This window comes from Eleginops maclovinus, chromosome 2 (genome assembly GCF_036324505.1).
Source record: "Eleginops maclovinus isolate JMC-PN-2008 ecotype Puerto Natales chromosome 2, JC_Emac_rtc_rv5, whole genome shotgun sequence".
Classification (NCBI taxonomy): domain Eukaryota; kingdom Metazoa; phylum Chordata; class Actinopteri; order Perciformes; family Eleginopidae; genus Eleginops; species Eleginops maclovinus.
This window is the reverse complement of record NC_086350.1, coordinates 16,707,322-16,726,408: the sequence shown is the minus strand read 5'-3', so window position 1 is coordinate 16,726,408 and position 19,087 is coordinate 16,707,322. Positions and strand designations below refer to the sequence as shown.

General features: G+C 37.5%; 1 long non-coding RNA gene across 1 annotated transcript in view; it reads left to right on the top strand.

Moving 5' to 3' along the window:
- Positions 1-18,603, top strand: part of LOC134883111 (uncharacterized) — a 51,440-nt gene extending 32,837 nt beyond the window's left edge. Inside the window, exons 3-4 of the long non-coding RNA XR_010168234.1 lie at positions 15,357-15,431; positions 16,238-18,603. This is a non-coding gene — a long non-coding RNA (uncharacterized LOC134883111). The remainder of the gene's footprint in view (positions 1-15,356; positions 15,432-16,237) is intronic.
- The last annotated feature ends 484 nt before the right edge of the window (positions 18,604-19,087 follow it).

The window sequence follows — 19,087 nt, the reverse complement described above, 5'->3', positions numbered from 1 at the left end:
TAGTGAAAACTGAACTCACCATTTCATTCTGGTCTCTCTTTTGGACTTTTGTGTAAGAATCAGCAGATGTTTGAGAAAGCAGGGAATACATGGACACAGATTTTCCTAACAGTCCTTGGGAAAATGATAAGCCACAGCTGGTGGGGAGATAAAAGCATCAGACACAAGATGGTTTAGGGACTTTTACTCAGGTGGAACACACGCCACACAAGCAAAGATAAAGTTTAATTAGCTTTTTTAGCAAACTTTACTGAGAAAATGGGGGGACAGAGAAAAAGTTGTTGATTTTTACAAGAAAATGTGTTATAATTGGAATGTTAGCGTTAAGAATTTATAATAAACACAGCCACCATTTATTATGAAGGAGAAATGATCCACATTTCAAGATTATAGGTTGTGTGATTTGTAAGTAGCTTTAAGATTAACATGTGAACTACTCTGCAGAGTTTCTTTTGTCTACTGCTGTTTCAGTCCGCCCTCTTTTTAATTCACTTAACTAGGTTTAGTTATTATAAATAAATATTATTTAAACCCACAGATACAAGTTGAGTAATGTTTTCAGTCCAACTCATCTCAAATCTCCATCAGTATATATTCAGTATATAACAAGTATTACAAGCAAAAGAACAATTGATTTACCTTTGCATTCCCAAATAAGAAAGAGTGCTGCACATAGTACAGAATTATACATACTGTACATAAATCAACGTGAACATACATCAAGCGTCATGGTCCCACCATGACAAAAGAATGGGAAAACACACGAGGTAACTGTAAAATAAATGTATTTACTAAATACACAAAATGAGGTGTGTTTGCGTGCGTGATGCGTGCGTCTGTAATACCAGCAGTTTAGATGTGGATGTGTGAGCATGATGTAGTGCCAAGTGTTGAGACGATGCCAAACAAATGACTAAACAGGTATCTATAATAATTTACATTTCTCAGGATTAACATTTCAGATTAACTTGTATTATCGCCATACAATGTCCCAACACTTACTCTAGATTGATTTTTGTCACTCTAGTTCATTTGCCAAACCCGAAGATCAACGCTGCAGCTTGACTCGTGTTTTCAGCTCATTTTTCCCTGGTTCATGAACAGTGGTGGAAGTGCAGGCCCGAATTGTGTGAAAACAAGCTTGTAAATAGAAGAGAGCAGAACATGCAGACAAACGTGACATGGTTATGAAAATATCCCAACAAGAATGGGTTGGAATATTTAGGGATCTCTTGCAAATCGAGATAACTAACGGCCTGCAGGCTGTTATCAGTTGTTTTACATTCAGTTTTTCTGTGATTGTGTTGACATTATTTGATGGTATGTTTGGTGAAGCATGCTAGCTTAATGGGTATCCCTTATAGCTTGCAAAGAAGTATAACAACAATGCTAATAAATGTAGATACATGTACCATTGTTAGCAGGTGCATGGCTCAAATTTAAAATCACTGATAAATATTCCAATTAAATACTTCTATAAATAGTGATCATCTTTCTAAACACAGCAGTTACATGTCTATATTCTTTGCAGAGAGGCTCTTGTAGCACCTTGCTTCATATGAATGCCATGCAGAGGGAGCAGCACTTCTCTGGGGAACCTGCTAGCCCAAGACAAAGGACCAAATCTGGGGATTGTCCTTGGAAGTGGTCACCTTACTATAATAATAACTTTCCTCCTCATCAATTACAAAGAAGCGTGTTATGGCTTTGTATACTTTTCTACTTGACTTACTGTGAATTGAACATTTTGCAAAACATAGTGTGGAACGTTTGACTTGTAGTCCAAATGCACAATGTCGCTTAAATGCAGGTTATGATGAAGGGACAATTTCATTTTCATCAGCTCTAATAACCTGAGTATTCAAAGAAGTGAAAACATCTCCAAGGTGTTTTTCTTTGGTCAGTAAAGGTTGAAAACGACCTGCATCCTGATGAATGTAAAACAAATAAAAATCCTTCATGTTTGTAGGTATCTGTGAATAGTGTTTTGATATGTTGTGACATGAAGGTCACAACATGTTACAGTCATGCCCGAGTTGTTTTCCACTCAAATTACACAACTGCTGCTACACACAGGTGCTTTATGAATATGTTTATAAAATCCTCTCTCTTTACCGTGATGTATTTCTCAGCCTCAGACAAAAGTGCTGATATTGTCATTATTAATGACCGTTTTATGCTTCCATCTTTCGCACCCTCATTCTGGACTGCCGGCTTTTGCTCTTGTGTAATTACACTAATGGAGACTGACACAGGTGTAACTTATCAGCATTCTTAGATTAACCATTGCTCACTGCTTGTGACTGCCAAAGCATGTGTCATCATAGGCTCTCTCCTTATGTCCTCCTATTTAACCCTGCCAGTATGTGAAACCTCTTGTGAAAACCATTCCATAATTATCTTAATTATAATCATGTATAATGTCTGCGCCAAAACTGCTTGAAACGATACACATTGCTGTTTTTCGTAACACTCTTTAACTGCATTTTTTAATAATTGTTTTATAAGTATAGCTCCATTACATTGGTTACATTTAACATCATACACATTACGCATACATCAAGGCTGCTACAACTTAAATTACAACGTTACATTGTGCATTAATATATTAATTAAAGTCAATGTTTACCTATAATTCCCCACATCATATATTTCTGGCCACATAATCACTGCACATTCAGATAAATTAATGCCTTGTGGGATTATTTTTATTTTTATGTACGCACATTTGGAAATAATTCAGCATTTGAATGAAAATACTGATCTTTATTAACAGGATTCAAAGGAATTGGCAAGGAAGGCTTGATCCCAAAATGCTTTCACTAACAACTACATACAGTGGGGAGAACAAGTATTTGATACACTGCCGATTTTGCAGGTTTTCCCACTTACAAAGCATGTAGAAGTCTGTATTCTTATCATAGGTACCTTTCAACTGTGAGAGACGGAATCTAAAATAAAAATCCAGAAAATCACATTGTATGATTTTTAAATAAATAATTTGCATTTTATTGCATGAAATAAGTATTTGATACATCAGAAAAACAGAACTTAATATTTGGTACAGAAACCTTTGTTTGCAATTACAGAGAGCAGACGTTTCCTGTAGTTCTTGACCAGGTTTGCACACACTGCAGCAGGGATTTTGGCCCACTCCTCCATATAGATCTTCTCCAGATCCTTCAGGTTTCGGGGCTGTCACTTGGCAATACGGACTTTCAGCTCCCTCCAAAGATTTTCTATTGGGTTCAGGTCTGGAGACTGGCTAGGCCACTCCAGGACCTTGAGATGCTTCTTACGGAGCCACTCCTTAGTTGCCCTGGCTGTGTGTTTCGGGTCGTTGTCATGCTGGAAGACCCAGCCACGAGCCATCTTCAATGCTCTTACTGAGGGAAGGAGGTTGTTGGCCAAGATCTTGCGATACATGGCCCCATCCATCCTCCCCTCAATACGGTGCAGTCGTCCTGTCCCCTTTGCAGAAAAGCATCCCCAAAGAATGATGTTTCCACCTCCATGCTTCACGCTTGGGATGGTGTTCTTGGGATTGTACTCATCCTTGTTCTTCCTCAAAACACGGCGAGTGGAGTTTAGACCAAAAAGCTCTATTTTTGTCTCATCAGACCACATGACCTTCTCCCATTCCTCCTCTGGATCATCCAGATAGTCATTGGCAAACTTCAGGCGGGCCAGGACATGCGCTGGCTTGAGCAGGGGGACCTTGCGTGCGCTGCAGGATTTTAATCCATGACGGCGTAGTGTGTTACTAATGGTTTTCTTTGAGACTGTGGTCCCAGCTCTCTTCAGGTCATTGACCAGGTCCTGCCGTGTAGTTCTTGGCTGATCCCTCACCTTCCTCATGATCATTGATGCCCCACGAGGTGAAATCTTGCATGGAGCCCCAGACCGAGGGAGATTGACCGTCATCTTGAACTTCTTCCATTTTCTAATAATTGCACCAACAGTTGTTGCCTTCTCACCAAGCTGCTTGCCTATTGTGCTGTAGCCCATCCCAGCCTTGTGCAGGTCTACATATTTTTATCCCTGTTGTCCTTACACAGCTCTCTGGTCTTGGCCATTCAAACAGGTGCAGTTAATACAGGTAATGAGTGGAAAACAGGGGGACTTCTTAAAGAAAAAGTAACAGGTCTGTGAGAGCCGGAATTCTTACTGGTTGGTAGGTGATCAAATACTTATGTCATGCAATAAAATGCAAATTAATTATTTAAAAATCATACAATGGGATTTTCTGGGTTTTAGTTTTACATTCCGTCTCTCACAGTTGAAGAGTACCTATGATAAAAATTACACACCTCTACATGCTTTGTAAGTGGGAAAAGCTGCAAAATCGGCAGTGTATCAAATACTTGTTCTCCCCACTGTATGTATATGTATATTTTCTTTTATAAAAACTTTCACTCAAATACCAAATTTGACATTTCCGTAGCTGTAATTTTACAATTTAAAAAGTAATACCAGAAACATTTTCTATCTTTGCAAACACCTGGAAATGAAGTGACTCATCACCATAACTTAATCCAATATCAAAGTCATGTTATGCTGAGCACGTCCTTCGTATATTAGGTGCTATTTAAAAGAATGTCCAGCTTGTGTATTGCGCTTACACTGGACATCGGCTGATTCACCAGAGGCAGACTGCACATACTCACTCAGAATACCTAAGCAAGGCACAGCACGGCAGTGAGAGCCATGATGACTTTCATTTGCATCGACATACCACTGTAGCTTTGTTTGCCATCTATGTTCTGTGAGTTGTGATAAGCATGCATAGCCAACAACAGCAGGATTAGATGTGCCTGCCCCTACACTAGGATAAGAGGCGTCTCACCTGTTCAAGTGTTTGCTTGTTTATGAATCTTTTTCTGGGAAACATTGGAAAACAAAGAACAGAATGCAAAGCAGACCACTCTCTGTTTAAAAGCTTAAAGCATCAAGTTTAATACCTTTTGTCCTTGAAAAATACAGCATCATATAACTGTATTTTATAAGAGTTAGTAAGCTTCCATTAACTTTTTAGAAATTCAGATAAAAACCGTCAAGATCATATGTTTCACCCCTGACCATAAATGTCATTCATAAGAATTATAGCTCTGTGATAAAGATATAAAGGAAATGCAATCAACGGTTTCCTTTATATCACAAATTAAAGGGGATTATTGAGTTAGTGATTAATAACAGCCCTGACTAATTCTGGTTCAATACAGGAGTGTGTTACTTTTTTGGAACCCACGTTGGCAGTCGTCCAGCGCTGATTGGAGGGCGGTGCACAAACAGCAGTCTTATACAGTAGAGTTCAGTTTAACAGACAGCTGTTCCAAGTAGTCTCAGGTGCGGTTAAATGTTGGCTTATCATTTCATATACCTGCATTCAGTCTCAAAATCTGAATAGAAGCTCAGCAAAATTCAACAGAGGCTTTTCAACTTCAAAATCAATTCAAAGGTATCTGTGTAGCTCTTAATGAGTTCAAACCCTCCTTAGAGTGGTGTTAATTACTACAATTACATTCAAATGAATAGTCTGCACTGCAGATGATCCATATTAAAGTAAATGCATATGATTGTTGTATGTAAAGTATGACAGGTTGCAGCTTTATTCTCTTAAAAAAAAACACAGCCAGAAGGATCTTGTAACTTTATTAAGTCTGCGTTTAAATTCCTCTCTAGGTACTCTGTTCCCCTTAATGAGGAACAGAGGGGGTTGTCATTTACATTTTGTTAAGATATTTGAGATCATCTATGGAATACCAAATGTTGTGCAGCACAAGTTATTGTTGAAAATCTTTTTCTCCACAAACAACATTAATATTTAACTATATCAAAATGGTTATTGTTTTTTCTGCGAGGACTCTCTTATAGTTATTTGTAATAGTTCTGACACACCTCTACAATATGTGTTTTGTGTTATTGGACTTACTCTACATGTAAAAATTAAATTAATGTTAAGCCTCAAGGGATTTGCACTTTAGTCTCATCAAACCTTGTGAACAATTGCTAATATCAAAGTTTTAACTTGTGCTTACTTTAGCTTATGAGAATATCAATCAATGTAATGGATGAAATACCTGTCTGTCGAAATGGTAATAAGCCCCTTAGATTTAATACATTAAACATTCTTAATTCTTCCATCAGTAATTTCATTTTCTCCATAACACATAAATTCTAGCCTAACATCTTAATTCTGATCAAGAAAGATGTCACAGTGAATCTGTTTGCATTCATAACACCCAGTTAATAATCCTCAGTCTCCCTCACCATTTGTCTTTCTCTCAATTACTTCATTTTCAATTTTTCTTCCAGCTGTTTGCATTATTCCCAATTGTCACCCGCAATTTGTTCTTCCCTTTTCTCTTTCTCAATCTAATCTCTGCTTTTTAGTGATCTGTTCTCAAATGACAAGAACCTCACTCAGATCTGTCTTTTGAGAAGATGCATTTGAAGAAGTAAGGAAACAATGCTGTCAAACATATTGTCTCCTGTGCCTGAATGTTGACAAAGATGTCAGCATCTAAACAGCAGTACTTTAAATGGGCACTTTTGTGTTCCCCTTACTGAAAATGATTTTGAGTTTAGTGCAGTACACGTTTTTGTACCTTTTTCCTTGTGGTACTGACACAAGGCCAACATGTGCATATATATTTTATAAATGTCATTGTTGGTGGTTTTGTCTTGATGTATGAATGAGCCTTGTCATAGAGAGCTTGATATGGAACAATACGACTGAAATAAATGATTGTGCATCAGGGAGGAAAGGGTTTTTGTTTATGCCGTATCCGTATTGCTTTGTTTTGTTAGAGGCAATAATCCTTGAGATTCCAAGAATCCATATCCTTTCTGTTCTTAATAGTTCCTTCTGGGTCATGTTGGGGGCTGTAGTCTATCCCACTGAACGCAGAGTGAAAGAGATAGAATCACACCTGGTTGCTACTCTCTGGCAGGGTTCATAGGTCGACCTTTACATTCACATATACGGGTAAATTCACTGCCAGCAGTTCACCCGGCTTAGATATCAGTTGACTGTGGAAACCCACATCTAGAAAACGCCAATTTCTTGTACAGCAACAGCAACACAGTGCTTTAATCTTATTATAGGAATTGAAAAAAATATTCTTTGTTTTCAAAATTGTGTGACAGCACGTTTTGTCACAGCCCTTGGTATCTCAATCCGACATACTGTACAAGGGACCTTTCAGCATCTCTGTGAAGCATCCCTGACTTTTAAGTTAATACAATTTAAACCCTTTGGTTGCTATTAGAAATTCAGAGCCCATGCTCCAAAGGTATTGTGACATTAGTAAAAAGCGGACAGTTTGTATGAGTAGGGAAGAGAGGATGGATGGGTAAAGAAAATACAGCTTTTCATCAAGGACACATTGTTTGTGCTCCATGTGAAACAAAAGTTTAGGTTACCTAACATATGAGTCCAACAAAACTGTTTTACAAAAAATGTTTTTGGTTTAAATTCACAACATTAACAACATTACTGCAATCGTCAATCAACAAGTTGAGGATGAGGAAAGGTTGGCTTTTACTAAGTCACAGTCAAGGGTTCGCTGTTCCACATATCAGCACTCACACCGTGTGAGAGCTACAGTGTCTGGAGCTAATCTGACCTTATCAGAGGACACATTAACAACTACTGTTCAATGTCAGAGTCAACACATCAGCACCTTCGCCGACTGACAACTCTGCCAGTATCTTTCAAAACTCAAATGAACACTTAGAATTAAGTACGAAAACTTGAGCATTTTCACAGTTAGTAAATAGTACTTAATGAACAGAAGACAACCCTTATATCCAATCTTATAGGAATGAATAAGGGGAATTTATACATTAGGATACACATATTTAAAACAGGCCCTTTAAACGACTGCAATGTAACAAACGAAAAGACGGCTCATTCCTCAAAAGCACTGCCAGTTTTTCTTGTTTGAAAAAAATGCAATGCATGGTAAATAGTTTGGGTTTTGCCCAAAAAGCAATAGATACATCACAACCTCCATGGTGTCGACGCCCATTCAATTACAGGCAGGCTTGTCCACTGGAGCCAAATCTAGCTCTTACCCCTGTGTCTAAAGGTGAAGTCTGCTGAGAGTTGAGCTCATTTTGATAGGTACCCTCGGGAAAACAGCTATTGAGAAAGCTAGCCTGCACTGTCTTTATAAAGACCCCCGAAAACTTTAGCAAATAAACACTCTTCTTCCCAAAAGCACTGTACTTCAGAGTGGTAGTCTGATATCTTACAGACTATGGATGGCCTCCATTACAAGAATGCAGAAGATATATATTACGGGGAGATTGTAGTTACTAATAATATTTTTATTGCGTTACCTTTTTTTAACATGTCAGTTGAACAGGTCAGGGAGGTCTGCATGATCAATGCCCAACTCATCCTTACCTCCATTGCAGACAACAATACAAAGGTCCTTCGAGGGCTCTGGCTTGGGATAAGATAAGTGACAGCATGAAATGAAAATAAACATAAACTCTGAAGCATCTAAACTACATTAAGACTCTACTTAGAGCAACCCCTGTATGAAAGGCCATGGTCAAAAATATATTGAATACGGTGTTGAAAGGCGTATTGCATAGAAAAGAAATCTGACACATTTTGTAAAGATGTAAAATATCCATTTTGTGAGACTCCGTCAGCGTCTAAGCTATTCCATTTCCATTGCATTGACTGTGGGTGGAATTTCATTAAACACTTTGTTAATTCTTATTTTGCAGTTAATATGTTTATTGCGGGCACACTCAGAAAAAAAATTACAGAATGTTTCAATTAGTAGAAAATCAATAAATATAAAGGACAAACATTTTGAACTGCATTTTTGTTTAGAATGGTTGCTTCTTTCCAGATGTGTTTCAGTAATTAAGTTCTATACAGAATCTTCACAACCTTTTCAAAATGACATTTTACCATATTTGGAAATGTGATTACATTTTTAAATTAACCTGAAAGAAATTAGAATGTTTTTCGACCAGTTAAACAAAATTACTACTTGTGAATTTTGCTGAATATTCAACCTTTTAACTCATTATCACAACACCATTCAGATCTCGAATATATTTTAGCAATCTGATTGTCGCGAAATCATCCATATTGATTTCCTCCCTTTTATGTTTCAGTAATATTTTCACCCACTGTGTTTATTTTAATACACATAATGATTCTTATTCACTTAAATTCAAGAGGTTGCTTGTCAGATGTGAACATATGTTGTTTTATGCATTCAAACAACGAACGCTGCTGTTATTCGGATGAGAACTGTCTTGTTTAAAATAAAACGTTTAAAGGTTTTCCATAACATTGACAGCTTGTGTTGAAAGCAACAAGACGAGGTGTCGGAGAAAAAGTAAAATGCAGTCTTACTAATGTCTGAGCTTCTGAAGTGATGTGCAACTTTCCCCTGTGTGTGTGGCTGTCATCCCGCTGTCCAAAGATGCATAGAACAGGAGATTAGTAACTCTAAGAAGCCTCTTGATGTGAATTGAAAGCAAATATGTGTATCAATTTTCCAGCCCTGCAAAAGACTGCCTATCGTTTTATAATTTTTCCCTGTCTTTCACCCAGTTCATGCTTTTGTTAGCCGCCAAAGCCTCCTACAGCCCTGATTAGGAAAAAGCAGGTACGAAGTCGTGATGAACAAGGTAACGGATGTATTTCCAGATATATGCATATACTGTATGGTTGTCACAATATTGCCATTCCTTCATGGTTCATACTTTTTACTCTGTTATAACCTCGTGTTAAATCCTGTATTGTTTTGTTTTCTAGTGCTAACAAATCAATGATCTCCTGCTTTTAATTACTTTCCAGTCTATAAACAAATCCCTTATAGTTGATTGCAGCAGTGAAATATTGGCTTTTGCCTTTGTTTCATAATTGATCCTAGGTTGACACAATTTTGCGAAAGCTTCAATAAACATTTTTTTAATATTATAGTGGAAAGATAAATGAATGAATTCATGAGTATTTAGGGCTTTGGTGATGAAAATACCTTTAACATCACTCTGTTGCCTGCATAATTATTTTCACTCCTTTTAATTAATTAAAGTGAGTGTGTTTACCTATAGGCAAAAGCATGTTTACGGGGGTTTTCTGTTAAGTTTGATGCATGTCCCTACTATTAATTATTTTCCGGTGTTTCTGGAAATGACTTTGCTGTTGCCCAGATGCAACTACATTATCTCCATCACAAGGGTTATTTGTTTTTTTCAACAAAACCTGGTATTCCTGTAATTATGGCTTTCAATTTAGTAAACATAACTCTTGTCATAGCAGTGCAACATCATTTATTTATGAATTTGTGTCAGGTTGCAACATGGGGCAGCAATTTTGGTCCATCTGAGGAACGTTTTACTGCATCTCCTTAACCTACACTGGAGATGGATACACTTGAACCTGACACAGGTGCACAGAGGTGACTGTGACAGAGATATCTCAGAGGTTGAGAAGGAATTGAGGCTGCAGAGAATGAGATGCCAGCTACAGATTTACACACCTCCACTGGCTCACTGCACATCATTAAAGCCAGAGGCCGCTTGCAGTGGCTTCGTCTCTGTCCCTGCCCACACAGCCTACATCGGGCCACACACACTGATTTATCTCAGCTGTCTTTCTAAACGGCTTTTCCCGCCAAGAGAGATGGGGGATGACGAGATTTACGCATGTATATGAGATGAAATTCATTTTGGGAAGAGCATGCCTTCTCTGAAAGAAAATAACCCTTTTTGCTCCCGATTCCATTCTCTCCTCCAGAGTGAGAATCAGTGATGGATGTTCAGGATCACAATGTCTCTCAAAAAAACCTCGGTCACACCAGCAGTGACTCCCTCTGTTGTCAATTTTTCTAAGATTTCTCTGCTTTTTCTAAGCATAACATACATTATAATGTTGGAGCTTATATGCTTTCCTTTGTCACTTTCACAGCAAATCGGTTAGTGTGTCACTTTCATATTCTAGTTCCAATATGACAGGAAATGGAATTGAAACAAAGGTTGCACACTGTACACACACTTACAAGATATACAAGAGCACCCAACTCAAATTAAAATGTACGAACATTATAGGCCAGCAGTCTCAGCGTACACGTTATCTTTGGTATCAGCTACATGTGGTAATCAGGAGCCAAGTGAGTGCATGATGGTTGAGAAAAGCAGAGCTAACATCCTGTGGGACCTGCTGATCCAGACAGATAAACAAGTACTGGTATACCATGCAGCAATGTGGTAATAGAGAAGGAAAAAAAGACGGTGATGATGGAAGTGGCAATCCAATGTGACTCAGCAACATCAACAAGAAGGAATATGAGAAATATCAGGGCATGGAGGAGGAGATGGTGGAAAAGTCCTCCCCAAAGTGCTGGAAATTCATTCATAACATTTCCTAAGCCTCTGTGAGATGACCATGAAAGTTTAAATCAGAAGTACATGATTTACTTTGTTATTTTATTCTTGCAAACAAGGTCAGCAATGGTAATGAATTTTCTTTGCAGGTGTGGGACATGTTCTAAAATCCAAGGGGATGCTTGCATTCTTGGAGGACTTTTTCACATTTTGGGACCATAAAAACAGAAAGCAGCCTCCCCAGATTCCTTGTGGAAGTGCAAAGTACTTTCCTTTAAAGCAGGTGTTCCTCATTTTTAAAATAGACAATGACTCTGTTCAATTTGAAGGGTTAATTCTTCAACTTCATACACCCGAAAGCACTGAAAGGCATTTGCCATAGTCCAATTACGTAGATGATTTATCTCCTCTATAATTGAGGGCCAATAAACTTAATAATGGTGTGGTTAGAAAGAAAAGGTAATGGGAAAGTTTTGTTCTAAATTAAGTGCAAACCATAAATCATTTTGCTAATCAATTACTTTGACTCGGTACAAAACTTCAGTGTGTCATGTGAGTCATGTGAGATGATTTGGAGATCTATTGCAACACAACACAACTGAGTATATCTACAAAGATCACCATTTGGATACTTGCATTTGTAGCCATCAGTATCCTCCTCAGGCTCCTATTGCTATTTGTTTTTCTCTACGGTACATTTATTATTTTTTTAAATGACATCACTCGGAAATTGTCAGTTGGTTTTGTGTCACGTAGTCCAGTCTAATGAGTTTTCCTTTCTTCTTTAGAGCCGCACCGCCTATACACATATTGTGGACGAATAACAAACATCATCCTCTAATCGCTTTGTTTCAAGTATAAGGATGAGAGCTCTTAAATCAACCCATACCTTCTAACCATCCAGAACATTGATTCAAGTTAATCTTTTTTTTTCTGTTGTCTGTCGAGCATATTGCTGCAATTGCGCTTGATATCATTATAAACTTACATTTAGCCGTGCAAGTGTTTCATCCTCTAATTGTACTAATTGTTCCTTAGTAATTGCTGTTATTGAATTGTATTTCATTGTGCTCATTTAGTGTCTGGGATAAATGTCAGTGAAATGAACAGCCAGGTAGCAGGAAGTGGCCAGCTGGCACTGCTTTTGTGGCAAGGCATACCGGCTCTAATGAAAGACAGTGGGATGAGTCAAACACAAGCACTAATACTTTTGACCTTTTTTTAACCCGCTGACAAATGTTAAGAAGTATATTTCCCTGTTACACAGCTATATGAAGCTTTATGTGGAAGCTTACCTACCTACCTACCATAAACCTCTCTGGATGAGTGCTTCTTAACTTGATTTTTCATCTGTCAAATTGATTTTGAAGTCAGTTGTATTAGGCAGAAAAGTGTATTGCACATCTACATTAAGATTCTGTTTTTTTTCCTTAGTCCTCTAAAAAAGAAAAATGCTGATTGTTACTCTTGCTGACGTAACCGATTTAACAAGAACCACTTTTGAAGCAATTTAAGTGAACATCATTTTTCTCAGCGTGTGTTTGCGTTCTAGCAAATAACAGACATAGCTTACTAAACTTACCCTGGCATTTTAAGCAGTCCTTTATCTTGTTGATGATCCATCTACAGTACTTGCAGTTATAATTATTATGAAACAAAACACCAGATTAACCCAGACTTGCAGATATTCACAATGTCGGAGTAAATCAGTAACACATTATAAAAAATGGGGTCTGTATATGAATGCACAGATATTGATGAATACATAATTAACTCATGCTACCATTAAGATAGCATATTAACAAGGAATTGTTAAAAGGCAAACATGATCATTTATGTTAGGTAGTAAAATAAACATGACCTACCAAACAGACTATCATTGTTTGTACATTAGCATTTAGCTCAAAGCAAAGGCTTAGCCAAAAACATATGGACATCATCCACACTGGCCAAATGCATTCTAGTAAACTGTCAATCTTGGGGACTACGCCCTAAGTATTTTACTCTAAATGGGATCATAATTAATACATGAACATCATGGTGTAGTGAAACTAGTGATTGAGAAAATAAACATATTTGGACGAAGTTTACTTGGGTCATTTTCTCATAGTCTTCTCTACAACCTGTATTCATTTTGAAAGTGGAGTCGCCCCCCTGGCTTGGCCATATGATATTTAACAGGTTTAGGTAATTCAGCTCTGGCTTCACTTTTCAGAGCCAACGCTTGTGGCTTGTGCAGTATCATACTTATACTTATACTATAATAAAGCTTGACTCAACTCAGTCTATATCTTTATATACTAAATGTCACATGTGCCCAGTGATATTGTGGGTACCGGGTATGATAAGAATATTTACATTGTGCAATGATTTGTTCAACATGTATCTATGTCTTTAGTTAAGTGAAGTCAAATGCTGCGGTTACATCTGACTTAGATTGTGTCCTACTGAACTTCAATATGATTTGACTATCTGATTCAGCACTAACATGCATTTTTTGTTTCCTGAACACCTTTGGATAATGACATTTAGTCACCACATACTGTACTTGGACACTTCCTATCTTGCACTTGTTCAGCAAGGCTAATCACAATACTGCTGTTTCTACATTAATAATTACTGTCAAAGTCTTGATACAGCTGACAAATTACTTTTTTTCCCTTACCGCCAGTGACATTCTGCATTCATGGTTGGATAGTACTACTCTCAGCAAAGTGTCCCATGCTGTCTCTTCTCCCTACTGAGACAGTTTTCTCCTCCCTCAATTTCACTATCATCTGAAAGTACAAATTGGGGCTTAGTGGCTTAATGTTAAATTGAAATTCATTGAAGCATTTACATGACATTTAGCAATGGTTGCATAATGTAGGAATAATAAAATATGTACAACTTAACAGATTCACTCTCTGCCTTGTGCTATCTCATCATTAAGCCTACACATGCTTCAGCTGGAAAATATCTTTACACACAATGTATGGGTTTTATTTTTGATCTCTGCCTAAAAACAGTATTAGTGATAACTTTAATGCATAGGTGGTTGACATTTGAGAAAGTTCAAGTTACCCTGACCATCCTCCAACAGAGCTGGATGCCACATGATGACTTTGCTGCAGTTAATTTGTATTCTACTATCCCTGTAAAGACTAGACAGCAGTATTAATTATGGGGGATGGAAACCTGAACCTGGAATCGAGTGGGGGAAAAAAGTTAATATATTTGCTTGTCTCAAAAGCCTGGGACATCAATAGTCTCCGCTTCAAACATCCTTATTACAGCCTATTTCCTCCAAGACTGACTACAAAATGATCACTGCCTTGATTGCATCTAGGCATTATGTGGCCACAGTAGGCCATCAGATTGTTATTGTATAAAACCAATTGGTCTGTAAGATGTCTGTGTTGTGACATGACAGCTCTTTAAACGAGGTAGACATGTAGTCATGTGTCCTGTGAGAATCTGACTTAAATCACAATATTTCAATGTGAAGCTCCTCATTTCTGACATCTTCCTCTCTTACCTTCCCGTTAGGCACTTTCACTGGTACAGATCACTGTAAATATTGTATTATCTCATCTGACACTGACATACACCCATCTCTGCTCTGGTATTGTTAATTTAAACTAACAATCTTTGTTTTCTATGTGGAACAAATCTGCTCAAATCATCAGTGTTTTAATCAGGATTTAAAATCCATTTAGTTTAGTAAAAGTGTTATTAATTCTCTGCATTTATAGTTTTTTTTTCTGCACTTTTGGTTCAATTTAGTTCCATTTCATGCATAATAAAGCTTTTCTTTGCACTTTTTCTTTTCATTTCTTACATCTCAACGTTTTTATATCATAGATGCGGGGGCCTACTCTAACCTAGGGAATATTGCATATACAGTAACTAGAGGTTTTTTTACAACGACTTATCAATGTACGTATATTGATGTATCTTTATGCAGTTTTTGAAAACAGTTATATGACACTTTTATTTTTCTGTTTTTATAGGTCTATTAAAGGGAAGGTCCCGATGAAAATTGGTCGGGACAATGAATGACAACCTCAACATTTGAAGTTTGAACAGTGAGTTGATCAATCCCAATGTTTCTTTTATGCTGCAATCATTCTGCTTCACTATTTACTGTGCAGGTGGATTTCTGACAAGAGAGAACTCACACAAAGAACCAAGGCTATACATAATTGTGCTTGAAGATCCATTTTGTCATGAGTAGAGTCGACTTAATTTCAGTGCAGTGTGAACAGTTTTATTTTGTAAATTACTTCAACCTAATTCCCCACATGTAGAACAGCAGCAGCAGTAGTATATGTAGGGAAACGCTTCCTTTAATGAAACCCTAATCTCATACTGCAATTGCTTTTCTCACGTTTGTGCCAGAATGTGCCAATACCTTCAGTCGTTAATTAAAGTGTGTTGGGCAACCACAAAATGTAGAAGTATGTCTGACACACTCCATCAATTCAACAGACATCTAGAGCATTGATTAACATTTTATCTTAGGAACAGTTTTGTATTCATCATTCATGAGTCATTGAAACTCTTCAAATGGCCTTCAGAGAATACTCAAAATTGAGTATTTGCACTTCATGAATTGTGAATTTCTCTGTTGTGGTGGTTAACCTACAGTACACAGCATAATAGACTGAAGTGATAGCAGTTTCTATCACTTCTAAAGTGAACCATGTACACACACACACACACACACACACACACACACACACACACACACACACACACCCATTAAAAACTCTCAAAATAATACACAAGAAATACAAAAATGAAAGGACACCCAAAATACTTAAATAAAGTCAAAGCAATTTTCACAAAGTCTTTGCCAGGATTCTGATTGCCCTTTGTCCTACAATCTAAGGAGAATGACTACGCATCAGCACAAGAAGAAAGACAGGAAAAGGCAGGTGAAAAACCGAGAGATTGAACCCTGTCTTCCAGCGAAACAATCCACAACCAATATAAAGGGCTCTCCAAGCAGCACGCCTGCAGATCAAGCATGTGTTTGTGCTCTTATCAGGCTGGAGTCATGCCATATCAACCACAGCCTTTGAAATATGAGATAACTTTGTGTGATAAATAACATTTGATGTTGAAAAAAACTGATTGATGCACACTGTGAGGCAAAGGGAGAGCCTTCAAATTTGCATGACACATCCTGGAGATTAGGTTTAAGGCCTTCAACCACCTGTGATAATGCTGTGCTGACGATGCTGAAGATTGTTTTCTCTGGAAGCGGATGCTGAAAGTAGATTGCTTTATGAATTATTTGGACGGGTATAGTTCAATTATACATTACAGAATGTCTGCTTGACAAGTCTCCAGTGGAGTGTCTGTTTCTGATTTTCCTGTTCCCTGAATTGTACAGTTGTGACATTCAAAGCGACGTAACTCGTCATATAATTGCATTTAAGAGTATACAATAATTATGATAGCTATAGTTGTATTGGTAGTGTAATGCACATTTATCAAATCCCTTGATCGCATTTATATAAAAAAACGACATAAATATATCTGTCTTTTTAAAAGCAATCTTGGGAAAGGAAACGTGTGTGACATTAAAATGTAAACTTTAGTTTTGCTGTTATTAATATGCACATAATAAGCATCTTATGAAACAGTAAGTCAAAATACATGCTGCTGTTTTGAAATGAAAAGTGTTTTCCAACCCCATATAGCTCAGTTCTGAAACTGTCACTCCACATCTGTTAAATCCTTTCAGTCAGTGGGCCTCCTCTGCCTCTCCAACTGTGTGCATGTTGTATGAGTGTGTGTTGAAACATCGAGCACTCAAATGCTTAGTTATGATAAAAGGCTGGGACACAATTTGAAGCATCATTTTTTTTAAAGAAGGAGAAACAGTCACACAACCGTTAACACCTTTTTTTGTTGTTGCAACTTTAATATTTTTGTAGTTTTTTTGTCCAACGTCAACACATATGGAGCAGAGTTTTGCAAAGAGCGGTTGTCCATATGTTTTAAGAGCACAAAACTTTCATAAAAAAAGCCACATATTGTGTTCAACATATGCGCACATGAGAGGATCCAGGTGTTGGGTTTGTATATGGGTGAGTGTTAGCTCTGTGTGCTGCAGCTGGCTCCCTGCTGTATGCTCCTCTACACTGAAGCACTCGGACAGACCCCTTCAGCATTAATTACTGTGGCCATTAATCAGACTAGCACAAATAGCTGTGTAATCCCTCCACAATGCAGTTTTCTGGAGGGGGCCACCAATGTTAATTGGATTTGATTACGTACTGGTATGATGCTGCACACAGAACATCTTAAGGTAATAATTAGAAGATAGATCAATTGGCTCTGGCCCTGATCCTGTAGTGTAGGCTGCTGCAGCTGAAAGAAGAGCATTACTTCCCTTGAAGAGCAGTTCTGACTGAGATGTTACCTCTAACATTGCTAAAATTCACTGTATCAATCTGCAATTGTCTTGATGTTAATTTAAAAATAAAAGGAAAGGGAAATATGTAGATAGAGGTATGCAATTCCTGTGGGTTTTAAAAGATTTCATGATACATACATACTTGATTAAGCTCTATCCTCGGGGCTCAACAATTTGTTTCAGGTTATCTTAATAGAATATTTGAAAATAGTATATTACATCTTTATTTTTGTATATATTATAGCATTAATACCAGTGAATGTCTGGTTTTGCATTCCTCATTATTGTATTCTTCTAACAGATCTGAATTTAGGGCAGACGTGAGAAGCATTCCACTCACGGGTACTATGTTACCAGTGTCTGTGTTATTTGAGTCATCCCGACCCCAAAAATGGTCCTGCACTGATGTTCTTCTCTGCTTAATATCAGGTCTATGCCCAAGGTATTTTTTACATTTAGCATTATGACTGCAAAAATACATTTCATTCTGTTAAAGATTTAATTTATACATTCATAAATACCACAATTAAACACTTAAACATTATAATGTATTCTTCCTTCTTATTCTTTTTTGTTCTACCTCTTTGTTCTTGTCCAATTTTCAAATCACGTGTCAATCAGATGTCACTCTACAAAAGACTAAGAAGTTATTTTCAAAGAAGTGTTAAAGATCAACCCACTTTAAAAGCAAAAGGACCTGTGAACACTTCACCCCTAGATTTATTTTTTCACCTATCAGAAAAGAGAACACAGACCTATATATAACAAGTTTAACCTTGACGCCATCATGTGACGGTAGTTATCTTTACAGTAAGCCTCGGGAGCCACACTTTGTGCCACATGTCAGCATGTTGGGTTTGGTATTTCTTGGGCCATTCTCAATTGAATTGTCGCTGCTTCACTGGTTCTCATGGCTGTCAAGTTAGAGCTCACGGCTCTCTCTGCATTCTGGCAAAACGAACACACCAAATAAATGACTGTTATTGTTTTAAGAAGCAGCTTTCTAAACGGTCTTTTTTTTACCTTCTATTTACGTCCTTTCAGTTGGTTGCACTTAGCAGCTGAGGCAATGTGCAGAGATTGGCTAATTGTTGCTTAACCTCTATTGAAGCTACTGCAGGTTCCCTGCAGGGAAAAAAGCCAAAAGACTAGGCAAGGCCAGGGAAAGGACAGGCCATCTGGAGTAGGATTTGTGTGGGGCTTGTGTAGTGCTCAGTGTTGTTGCATACTGACTCTATACAGTATTTGTGTGCAGGGTCAAAAGTTCATCACATCTCCTTAGGGCAAACTAATGATAAACTAATGAACAAATTA